Source organism: Phascolarctos cinereus, unplaced genomic scaffold (genome assembly GCF_003287225.1).
Source record: "Phascolarctos cinereus isolate Bilbo 61053 unplaced genomic scaffold, phaCin_HiC Scaffold_2;HRSCAF=192, whole genome shotgun sequence".
Lineage (NCBI taxonomy): Eukaryota > Metazoa > Chordata > Mammalia > Diprotodontia > Phascolarctidae > Phascolarctos > Phascolarctos cinereus.
Genome location: NW_027555625.1, coordinates 292,448,864 through 292,461,208, shown reverse-complemented (window position 1 = coordinate 292,461,208; position 12,345 = coordinate 292,448,864). Strand labels below are relative to the sequence as shown.

At 44.1% G+C, this 12,345-nt stretch overlaps 1 long non-coding RNA gene across 2 annotated transcripts; it reads right to left on the bottom strand.

The window, feature by feature from the left end:
- Positions 1–3,692: 3,692 nt before the first annotated feature.
- Positions 3,693–11,413, bottom strand: LOC110207404 (uncharacterized). 2 transcript variants are annotated; one of them, XR_002324148.2, is made up of 4 exons: positions 11,255–11,413; positions 9,960–10,123; positions 7,865–7,959; positions 3,693–3,979 (listed from the first exon to the last, which is right to left on the bottom strand). It is a non-coding gene; the product is annotated as an uncharacterized LOC110207404 (long non-coding RNA). The 2 variants fall into 2 exon arrangements; XR_013484757.1 differs by lacking the exon at positions 11,255–11,413 and having other exon boundaries at positions 9,960–10,370.
- Positions 11,414–12,345: the final 932 nt, after the last annotated feature.

Sequence of the window (12,345 nt, the reverse complement as noted above, 5' to 3'; positions counted from 1 at the left end):
TGTTTTGTGGGTCTCTAACCAGACTGTGATCTCCCAGAGGCCAGGGACCATGTTTTCTTCTTCTCTGTCTTTCCTCCAACACTTTAGCTAAACGCAAGGTTGCTATGTAAAAATTGTTCTGGATGAATGAATGCATGAATGAGTAGCATGGATGTAGGAAAATACTCCCAAGTCCATTTGCTGGGGCCATTTAGATCTGTTAGGGGGACTGGCCGTCTAAAGATTCTGCATGGTTACATTACAAGGCATCAGTGCCATTACTGTCCTGGAGCCACAGAGATGCCTGGAGCCATCTGGGGACTAGATAGTCATCTGGCCAATCCCACCAAGGAATGAAGAAGATCAAAGGGAAAATGGAGGGATGTAGAGGCATTGGGCACATGGGGACAGCAGAAAAGCAGATAATATTAGCTGACATATATAGTGTGTCTCCAAGGTCTACGACTTTGAGGATATCTTGTATAATGTTTTAAAATGTGCTTAACTCCTTCCATACACTTTCCCCATTTCAGCCTAGGAAGAACCCTGTGAGGTGGCTACTGTCAGTATTATGTTTACAACAGGGAAAAGCCTAAGTGACTTGCCCAGGTTTAATAAGTGTAGGGTGGGATTTGAATTCAGATCCCTCCTGACTCAAGGCCAGGATTCTATCCACTATACCAGGAAAGGATGTGGACAATATAGAAGAAGCTGCTACTGCTCTGGACTTAGAGTCAGGAAGGATCTGGATTCAAATCGCGCCTTAGACACTTATTACTTGTGTAACCCTGGGTATCCACAGTTATCCTCACTGTGCTTCAGTTTCTTATCTGTAAATGAGGGGGTTGGATTCAGTGACATCTAAGGTCCCTTCCAGCTCTAAATCTGTGATCTTATGATCCTAAAATAGGAATCATGTTGACATTTATGGTGATGATAATAACAGCTCACATTTATACAGCACTTCAAGGTTTATGAAACCCTTTTCTCACCCCAGCCCCTATGAGAAACATAGTACAAATACCATTATATTCACTTTTTAGATGAGAAAACCAAATCTCATAAAGATTAAATGATTTGCCCATAGATGCATAGCTTGTAACTGAATCTGGACTTGAACCCAAGTTCACAGCCAGTCAATAAACATTTATTAAGCGCCTGCTATGTGCCAGGCACTGTGATACTGGGGATGCAAAAAGAAGCAAAAGATAGTCCCTGCCCTCAAGGATCTCAAATTTTAATAGAGGAGAGAAGAAACAACCATATAGAAAGTAAGCTTTGTTGTTCAGTCATTTTTCAGTCATGTCCAACTCTTTGTGATCCTGTTTGGGGTCTGGGGTTTTGGCAAAGATACTTAAGTGGTTTGCCATTTCCTTCTCCAGCTCATTTTATAGATGAGGAAACTGAGGCAAACAGGGTTAAGTGACTTGCCCAGGGTCACACAGCTAGTAAGTGTCTGAGGCCAGATTTAAACTCAGGTGTTCCTGACTCCAGGCCTGGCACTCTATCCACGAACCACCTCACTGCCCTGTACAAAGCAAGCTACATACAGGATATAGAAGAAATAATTAAAAAAGGAAGATGCTAGAATTAAGAGAGTTTGAGAAAGGCTTTCTGTAGAAGAGATTTTAGTTGGGATTTTTGCTGCCACACTATGATGGTAGTAGGAATGGGAATCACGGGGACTTCAAAGTATGATTTCAACCTTAAGGCATTGCACAGAGAGGCCTTGGCCTTGCACTCCCAAGAGAGCTCAAGGGACCTGATGATGGCACTGAGATATCACAAAAATGGCAAGAGACCCTTTGGGATTGAGGTGGCACTAATCAATCAGTCAACAGGCAACGATTGAGCAACTCTGTGCGTCAGGCACTAGGCTAAGCCCAGATAATACAAAAGCAAAAATGAAACTATCCCTGCTGCGATCAAGGAGCTGGCTTACAATCTATGTGTCCATAAAGAAATATATACCAAATGTATACACGATTAATGCAAAACAAATCTGGTGGGGAGGGGCCTTAGCATTTGGGGATAATAGGAAAGGCCTCATAGAAGGAGCTGCTTGAGCTGAATTTTAAAAGGAATAAAGGAGTTGAAGAGGCAGAAGGGAAGAGAGAGTTCCTTCTAGGTATAGGAAATGGAGCATCATGTGTGAGAAATAGCAAAGAAGGCTAGGACCAGGTTGGAAAGGTATGCTGGATCTAGGTTGCAAAGGACTTTTTAAAAAATAGTATTTTATTTTTCCAATGACATGTAAAGGCAATTTTTAACTTTCATATTTTTTAAATTTTGAGTTTCAAATGTTCTCCCTCCCTCCCTTACCTCTGTTCTTCTTAAGACAGTGAGTAATTTAATATAGGTTATAAATGTACAATCATGTAAGACATATTTCCATATCAGTCATGTTGTGAATGAAGAAACAGAACAAAAGGAAAAAAAAACACAAAAATAAACTAAAAATAGTATGCTTCGATTTGCATTCAGACTCCATCAGTTCTTTCTGTGGAGGTAGATAGCATTTCCCATTATTTGTCCTTTGGAATTGTCTTAGATCATTGCATTGATGAGAAGAGCTAAGTTATTCATAGTTGATCATCACACAATGTTGCTGTTACTGTGTACAATGTTCTCTGGATTCTGCTCACTTCACTTTGCATCAGTTCATGTAAGTCTTTCTAGATTTTCGTAAAGGACTTTAAAAGTCAAACAGAGGAGATTATATTTGATCCTAGAAGGGAAAGGGGAAGGAAATAAGCATTTATAAAGTGCCTACTCTGTGTCAAGCACTTTTACAAATATTCTTTTATTTTATTCTCACAATAGCCTTGTCAGATGGATGCTATTATTATCTCCATTTCATAGCTAAGGAAATTGAAACAAATAAAGGTTAAGTGACTTGCCCAGGCTCACACAGCTAGGAAGTGTCTGAGGCCAGATTTGAATGGGAAGTCAGAAAAATTTATTGAGGAAGGATGTGACACGGTCAGACATGCACTTGAAGAAAATCACCTTAAAAGCTGTATGTAGGATGGATTGGAGAGGAAGGGAGCCCAATTAGGAGGATATTGCAGTAATTCAGGTGAGAAGTCATGAGGACCTGAACTAGGGTGGTGACATGAATAAAGAAAATGAACAAATGAGGTTGATGTTGTGGAGGTAGAAACAATAAGATTTGGCAACTGGTTAAATATGAAGGGTAAGGGGAAATGAAGCATCACAGATGATTCCAAGTCTGGGAACCCAGGTGACTGAAAGGATGCAATAGTAATAGGGAAGTTTGGAAAGGAGGACATTCCTGGGGAAAGATAATGAGTTCTAATTTGGACATGTTAACTTTGAAATACCTATGGGACATCCAGTTTGAAATATCCACTGGGCAATTGGAGACATGTAACTGGAGCTCCAAAGAGCTGAATCTATTGATTTGGGAATCATCTGCACAGAGACAATTTAACCTATGGGAGGTGATGAGGTCACCTAGTGAGAGAGTATAGAGACAGAATAGAAGGTGACCCAGGGCTGAACCTCCAAAAGACAGAGTTCAAGGACTTAATATGGATGAGGAACCAACAAAGGAGATGAGGAGTGGTCAGACAGATAGGAGGGAAACCAAGAGAGGGCAGAGTCACAAAAACCCAGTAAGAAGTGGGGAAAGTGGCCAACAATGTCAAGTGCTGAAATGAGCTCAAGAAGGATGAGAATTGAGAAAAGGCCATTTTTCAATGACTAAAATATTTATTTGATAATATAATATTAACATAATAAATATATTTATTTACTAAAATATTTATACACTGAAGAACACTGAGAGCAGGGTAACCAGAATGACAAAAGTTCATGCTTATGAGGACTGGCCAAAGGAACTTGTGGTGTGTAGCCTCGAGAAGAATAGACTTGGGGGAACATGATAGCTGTCTTCAAGTATTTGAAAAGCTGTTAGGTGGAAGACTTGGTCTGTATGGACCCAGAATGTAGAACTAAGAGGCATGGAAGACACTATCTGCATCCAAAGAAAAAATTGATAAATAAAAGTATATATAGAATGATTTTACACATATATACATATTTGTGTCTAATGGTAGCCATGTCTGGGGGGGGGAAGAGGAAACAAAAAAAAAAAGAAAAAAGAAAAAAGAAATTTGCATGAAAACTTTATTATATATTTATAAGGAATAGCAAGTTGTACATAATAGATTTACTGTTTCATGTGCAATCTTTTTTATTATACTGTGTTATGGAAATGCTTGTTTTATTCCACAAATTAAAAATAAAATAAATAAAACAATTTTTAAAAGAAGAATGAGTAGATGTTACAAGAACTCAGATTTAGGCTTGATATTAGGGAAAAAAAACTTCCTAGTAATTAAAGTAGCATAGGCCACCTAGAGAGGTGAAAGGTTTCTACTTGCTGAATATCTTCATGCAAAGGTTGGATGACCTCTTGATGGATGTGTTTTAGTATGAATTTTTTTTTTCAGATACCAGTTGGACTAGATGGCCCCTGAGGTCCCTTACAACTCTGTATTTCTGTGATTCTATGTTTTTCCCAACTCTAAGTCAAGGCTCTTTCCCCTCCAGGAGTATGCTGGCAAATGTTTAACAATTGGCTCTCAAAAAAAAAAAACGTATGCATGACACACTCTTCAGTTTAATATGCATTATTAACATTTTCTCCATCATTTTCTTCAGTCTAGACAATCAAGAAAACAATAAATCAAGCCCTGATTTGCAGCACTGGCTGATTTCCAAGATGTAAATCCTCACACTGAAAATTTAACAATTAGTTCTCCGTGATTCAGGCTGGGTCTGGTGCAGCCCTGTACCACAATGCACAGGCACAGGCCTTCCGCACTCAGTTAGCCTGTACAGACGGTTAGGGGGGAAGGCAGGGGAAGGGGGCAGCAGCAGTCTCAGTTCTACTATGGTGAAGGGATAAGGAGAAAGATAAACCCAAACAGTCTCCAACCTCCAAGACTTTATATTATAAAAAAAGATAGAACAGACCAACATGGGACAGATACTCTTATTTGAGTACAAATGAGAGGTAATAAAATATAGCAGAAGATGCTTTGGACTTGGAATCGAGAGAAATTAATTTGAGTCCTGGCTCCAACACCCACTAGCTATATAACCTTGGATAAATCACCATCTCTCTAGGGTTCAGTTTCTTCATCTGTAAAATGGGAATTACAATACTTTCACTATCTATCTCATGGGGAAATTGTAAGGAAATAGGCCAGTGATGCTAGATATTAGAGTTCACGGAGAATAGTGTGAGAACACTGGGAAGATTGAAAGAGGGCAGGTTAGGAAGAGTTTTAAATAGTATGCAAAAGACTCTGTATTTGATTCTGCAGGTAATGAAGAGGAATGACACACAGTTAGACCTTGGTAATGGATGCCAAAGCACTTTGGAGAGGGCAGAGCATGATACAGGTGCCAGCTCTGTCCTGTCTGAGTCTGCCAGTCACCATGTGTGGCAGGAGCAGCTGGGGGCCTAAAGGGTTCTGGCCTGAGCCAAAGAGTCATCAGCTCTATCCTGCCCCTGGGCTCAGGGCAGAATAACCCCGAGGAATGGCATTCCCACTCCAGGCTTCGGTTTCCCCTGTCCCCTAGCTGCAGCCTAGATCATTTAGACCCGTTGGTCTGAGTCAACTCCCCCTAAGGCTTACACACCCTACCCTGAAGGTTCCCAGGAAGAAATGGGGCCTTCTCAAATTTTCTCTGAAGGGTCCAACAGCCTTTCCTACAGGCCCATACTTTAAATGTTCCCCACTACTGGTCCTGGGGCTCGTCAAGCATATGACCACAGACAAAAATTAGTTCTCTCCCTCTCACCTCAGCTGAGAAGTTTTGGGGTTCAATGCCTGCTTTCTTGGCTCAAGTTCCTTCTTGATTTTGTAGCTTCCGGAGGTATCCACTCCCTCTTCCGACCAAGTTTCCAGCTGGTCATAGGCAGCAATGACAATAGCGGCTCACATTTCTACAGCCTTTTCAAGAGCCCTTCAACCCCCTTTTCCCATATCCTTCTAGCTGTGAAAGTAAAGGATGGCTCCATTTCACCCTGAGACCCCTCTGTTAGTGGATGTCAAAGTGCTTCCCTCCTAACTCTAGGAGGTAAGTAGTATGTCGTCATGGTCATCATCATTATCCTCACCATCATTCCCATTTTACAAAGGAAACCAAGGCCCAGAGAAAGTCACTGACCAGAGATCACATAATGAAAGCATTGGGACTGGAACCCAGGACATAAGATGATAGGGTCAGAAATTTAGTATTCAGAGGGTCCTCAGAGGCCACCTACTCCAATCTTCTCTTATTTGAAAATGAGGAAATCCAATTTGACAACTGGGAATATTGAGGCACAGAAAGGGGAGGTCACACCCTAGGTCAGATAGCAAACTCCAAACTTCTAATCCTGTTCCAGGCTTCGAATGTTACGTTCTGACCTTACAAGCCACACTTCCTGGGCCCCTCCCTTCCATCTGGGGTAGACTGGGGGGAAGTCTCTAATAAAGCCACACGCCCAGGGGGATTGGAGACCAAATGGTGGGCCTACCCCTCTCTTGTCTCCTCTTCATTTCTCTCCCTGCCCCAACCAGCCAATCAGGAAGACGGTAATGTTTATTCCCAGAGGAATGCTGATCTAATGGTGGAATTCCAGGTTCTGTGTGTGTGGAAGCAGGGAGGCCTTTTCTGGCCCCACTGAGGCCACAGCCCACGTTTTCAAGCCCTGAGCCAACAGTCAAATCTCTGAGTGTCCATCTCTCACTGCTGGGCCCCACTCCTTCCCCAAGGATGGAATTCCCCTTTCTGGATGGGCAGTATTGCTGTAATATAGTCTCTTCCCCCTGCCAGGGACCAGGATGGATGGCTCCAAGGAGGGAGCCTTTAGCCTCACCCCGGATGGCCTGGCCCAGTCTGATTGATAGAAGCAGTGGAGAGGCCATGGGAAAAGGTCTTTTTAGCCTCTGGTACCTAGCACTTGCTGTAGGAAAAGCCTCCAACCCCCATGAGGTAAGATGTGGAAATGCTGCTGACATCTAGGGGAGTTCTTGCCTGGGCAGGAAGCTCTCCAGGGTGCCAGGACTTCAAATAAACCATTCTGTGTCTATAGTGAAAACATGCAGTACTCCCTCAGATCAGCACCCCCAGCCCTGATAACAGCTGAGCCCACATGTTTGTGCAGGGAGGCAATAGCTGCTCTCTTGGAAGGTACTTGTTAACCAGGGGCTTGAACGGGGGCAGCCCAGGACAGTGGGGGCGGGATACTCTGCGGGCCCTCGTGAGTATAAGCTTTTCACTTGGCCTTAGTCTTGGGACACAAGTCAGGTGGTAGAGCCATCCGAATCCAAAACAAACAAAATCCAATTCAGCGGGCATTTATTAACCACCTACCACGTACATCATGCTAGAGCATATAGTATATGTTATATATATATATATATATATACACATAGTAGAAAGGATGGAGAGTGAGGAGACAACCCAGACTCTGCCCTCGGGAGTTCACAATGGCGTAGTAAGGAACTCAACCCTGGGAACAGCAGACACAATGAGAGAACAGCCCAGACCAGTGTGGCCAAGAATGGGCCTGACTATAACCAGGACAAATGATGCATGATGTAAGAAGATGCATTCACATGAGGCAGATCAAATCAACTAGAGATGCCCTAGGGTTCATTTGCTCTTGGGGTTTGAGCTGGGCAGTGACTAAGGACTGAGTTTTATAAGCCTGGAAACATTTTCAAATGAATAAGTGAGGGAAAGGAAAGACTTCTGAAGTGGTAGTCAGAGGTCCTAGGTTCAAATCCTGACCCTGCCATTTACTATCTGTGTGACCTTAGACAAATCCCCTTACTTCTCTGGGCCTCTGTTTCCTTACCTGTTAAAGGAGGAGGTTAGACTAGTTGATCCTAAAGTCCAACTCTGAATCTATGATGCTGTGATCCATGTGGAGATATTTGAGAGCTGACTACCCTAGGAGAAAGAAGAAGGGAACAGGCATTTATTAAGCACCTACTGTGAGCCAAGTGATTTACAAATATTGTCTCACTTGATCCTGATAACAACCCTGGGAAGTAAGTGCTACTGTTATCCCCAGATTACAGATGAGGAAACAGCAGTTAGGTGACTTATCCAGTGTCACACAGCTAGTGTCTGAGGCTGGATTTGAACCTAGATATTCTTTACTCTGGGCTCGGCATTCTATCCACAGTTCCACCTAGATGCTGTCAGGGCACGGGTTGCTTGGGGTCAGGGCCATAGCTCTCCAGCCTGCTAATGGGACCTTGAGGAGTTGGGGGTGTGCGGGAGAGGAGGGAAAGATCGAAGGCACCAAAGTATATCCCCTAGCAAGCTGGCAGATAAGGATCCTGCTTTGCCACAGAGGTTGGTGGTGGGGGTGGGGTGATATCCCTAGCTGGCAAGGAGCCCAGTGGAGTTTTGCAAATCCTGGCCTTCGAGTCTGGTGAGTAGATCTGTTTGTATTTATGCTTGGTAACCAGGCTCAGGCCAAGTTGAGTCTGGGGCCAGTCTGGGGCCCCAGCTGATGATATTTGTGCTACACCACGTGTCGTAAATGCGTGTACGCACACATTTCATCTGATATTTGCTCCTCTGCCCCCATCTTGAGGCTCATGGGATGATCCATGAGACGGAGCGAGTTCTGAGATAAGTCATGGAGAGTCACCAAGGCCACAAGCCTCCCCTCAGGACCCTATCAGGGAGGCAGAGACTCATCACAGTCCTTGTGATAGTCGAGCACAGGCCCAGTAATGGGCCCCCTCCTCTTGGGACCCTCTTTCGTGTCTGGAGAGAGTAGGCAGACAAATCCAGAGGAGGTGGCCACCTGTCTGACGTGAGAGGAGTGGCTGCCAGACAGCTTCAGCTCCCAGAAGTATCTACCCCCACACAACTCCTAATGCCTCAGATCCTCCTGGGACACCTCCCAGAATGCTCTGCAAAAATGCAGATTCCTCTAGGAGGGGGACAGGAGCTGTTATCAACTATCATCATCATCACCATCAATAATAATAATATAATAGCTAATCATACAGAGCTTCAACATTTATGACACACTTTACGTATATTATCTCATTTGATCCTCACAACAACCTGTAAATGCTATTATTATGACTACTTTATAGATGAGAAAACTGAGGCCCAGAGAAGTTACCCAAGATCACACAGCCACTAAGTATCCAAGGTGGGATTTGAATTCAGGCCTTCCTGGGCCATTACTATTTCATTGTACATTAGTTTATCAGATTCTTGTCTCAGATGCCAGTGAAAGAAACTTCTGGAGAGTTTGGTATTAGAAGTGGAAGCCTCCGTAGGGAAGAGAAAATGTGGAACTGTGAGGTTCAGCACAGCACCACAAACTTCCTGGAACTACACAATCAGTCAATGTCCAGGCTTTGCCAGAGTGCATCGCCTATGCTCAGGAAAGATCCCTGGCCTGAGAGTTGGGAGACTTGAACTTTAGAACTGACCTTGCCTCTAAGTCTCTGAGTGACCTTACGAGGTGGGGGTGAGGAAAGCACTTTTTTGGACCTCAGTTTCTTCATCTATAAAATGGGAATTCCAATTGTAGGTGTTCTTGCTCCCTCTGCTGGCATGATATAGAAAATGTAAGCTCTGCATAAATATTCAATGACCTCTCTGAGCCCAGCTGTGTACTCCCATCCCTATTCCTGAAGCCAAGAAGGCGATTACAATCTTCGTCCTCAGAAAGCATTCGGTCTAGTGTGGGAAGCAGCATTAATTCCCACCCCCCTTGCCCCCCCCAACTCTCCTTCACTGCATAGCAACTCCCCCCCGCCCCCACCCCCAACAGAACATCAGATTGTGTGGTTTGGAAAAAGGAGAGATCAGTGTGGAGCAAATGAAAAGCAACCAGAATTTGGAGTCAGAGGACCTGGGTTTGAATCCAGACCCAGCTACTTATTGAAAATCCCTCCACCTTCCCCCAATCCTACCTTTAGAGATTCCTTTTGGAAGGATTTGGGAGCTTCCAGAATCCCTCGGCTAAATTCAAATACAAAGGAGACTCTTGAACTGTTATCAGCCATTAGTACCTCCAGTGTGAATTAATATGATTACGGTAAGTAACTTGGCTCTTCCTAGGCCTCCATTTCCTCATCTGTAAAATGAAGGGGTTAGAGTAGAGAATTTCTACTTAGCCCAAGGCAGGGAGGACCTGGGGGAGGGGTGGGGAACATTCCGAAGTTGCCCCAGGTACCCTGAACATCATAGGTGAAAGGACAAAGGTCGAGCAGCCGGTTAGTGCTGTAGGCACTGGCATTCCTGGAAGCTCAGGGTCTTGAGGTTTCCCGTCAACTCCATCAGCTCGTGACTCAGCCACCATTCCGGGAGCTGTTCCCACCCCCTGGCCCCCAACCCCCACTATACTCAAGGCTCAGGGCTTCAAGTTCATTGCTCCAGGCTCTGTCCAAGGGCAGAGCTGGAAAAGAGGAAGCAAGAATGGCTGATGGCCGGTTGGACCATTTGGGGCCACTTCCTATTTTCTACCAAAATAGAGATGTCATGTCCCCAGCAACAACTGTAGAGATCTGGTCACTGGAAGGGCTCAAACCTCTCTGACCCTTCACTCTAAGGTCTAAAGTTCTGCTCAGCCTAGGACCTGACCAGGCTACCATGTTCTCCAGGAACTTGTAGGGAGCTGAGGGAGAAGGCAGGTAGCTGCCAACATGGCCCCAGAGGGTGGGGGTTTGGGTAATTCCTCTCTTTGCCTGGTGGAGGGAGAGGGGGAATTTCTTGCTGTGGTCCTGGGGTGGAGGGGGTTATTTCCAGTGTGGGTTTAGGGGTTACTGTAGTTCTATGCTGCTCAACCAATTGTGGCTATGTCTAGGGTGGAGCCTTCTGACCCTAAGCAGCCCCTTTGTGTGGGTGGATACCTAAGGTCATTGATACTCTTCTAGTTCCAAGACTCAACATTTTAGAGGCCATAGGTGGGTACCATGGTAAGATAACTTTCCCTTTAACTGCTCTACTTTTTATGGTAGATACCAGATGCCCTCTTAATCCTTCATTAGGCTAGCCAACATCCCCCTGCATATACCTAGGGGTCTTTGCTCAAGCTATGCCCTCTAACCTTTGCCATCTTTAGTACCTCCCTTAATTCTGTCCATCCTTCAAGGCCTACCTCAAATACCATTTCCTCCAGAGAGTTTTCCTCAACCTCCCTGTTCCAGTCCAAATGATCTCTCTCTCCCTCAGACCTCTTACAACACTTACTTTCTATGCACAATACCTGATGCCCTCAGTTCTTCTTGCATCCCCACAAAGATAGGGACCATGATTCCTCTTGCTCCTTCTGTCTCCCCTAGACACCCAGTGTTCACCAGGAAGCCCCTGGGTGACGAGCTGGATTCTAGGCTGGTCATGCTGAGCCCAAGGCTCAGGGGGCTCATCCAGGAAGCACTGCCTGCTGGAGCTGGCCTGTGACTACTCATGATTTTGCAATCAGGGGCCAATCCCTGATAACTGGTTGGGCTGGGGGGAGGGTTTGCTCTCCCCCCTCCAAGACTTGGTCCAAGGAACAGCAAGGTGGCCCTTGACACTTAAAGCTCTTTATAACCTGCTTCCAACCTAGTTTTCTTGTCTTATTATTCATTATTCTCTTCATACTCTCTAAGGTCTGGTCAAACTGGACTTATTGCTGTTTCTTACATATAACATTTTAACTCCTACACTCCCTCTGGCTCTTAATATCAATAGCTAACATTTACAAAGTACTTTAAGGTTTGCAAAGTACAGACACACACACGCACACACACACACATACATTCACAAGGATCAAATAAGATTGTATATGTATGCATATATACATATATATACATATATATATATATACTCATACCTATGATAGATAATATTTTTCCCTCCATTTTGCAGATGAGGAAACTGACTCTTAGAGCAAAATTATTGATTTGGTTGGCCTGGGTAACCCAGCTAGTATCAGAGTGAAAATTCGAACTCAGATATTACTGACTACAAGTCCACATAGCACCTAGCTGTCCTAGCTAAAAGCCTTAGTTTCCTTCAAACATCATTTCAAGGATCCCCTTTTACATGAGACCTGCCCTGCTCCTATTATTAATGCTTTCCCTCCCCTAAATTATCTTACATTTATGTATTTACTTTGTGCTTATTTATATATGTTGAATCCACTGATAGAATGTTAAGTCCCCTAGGACATTTTGTGTTTGTATCTCTAGCATCTAGCACAGAGCCCAACATATAGGAGGTATTTGATTGGTTGATCAATTGATTGATGTGACTATTGGTATGGAAGCAGTAATAGGAAAGGAGACTTGGAGAAGCAAAGGGGTGAGGTGATTC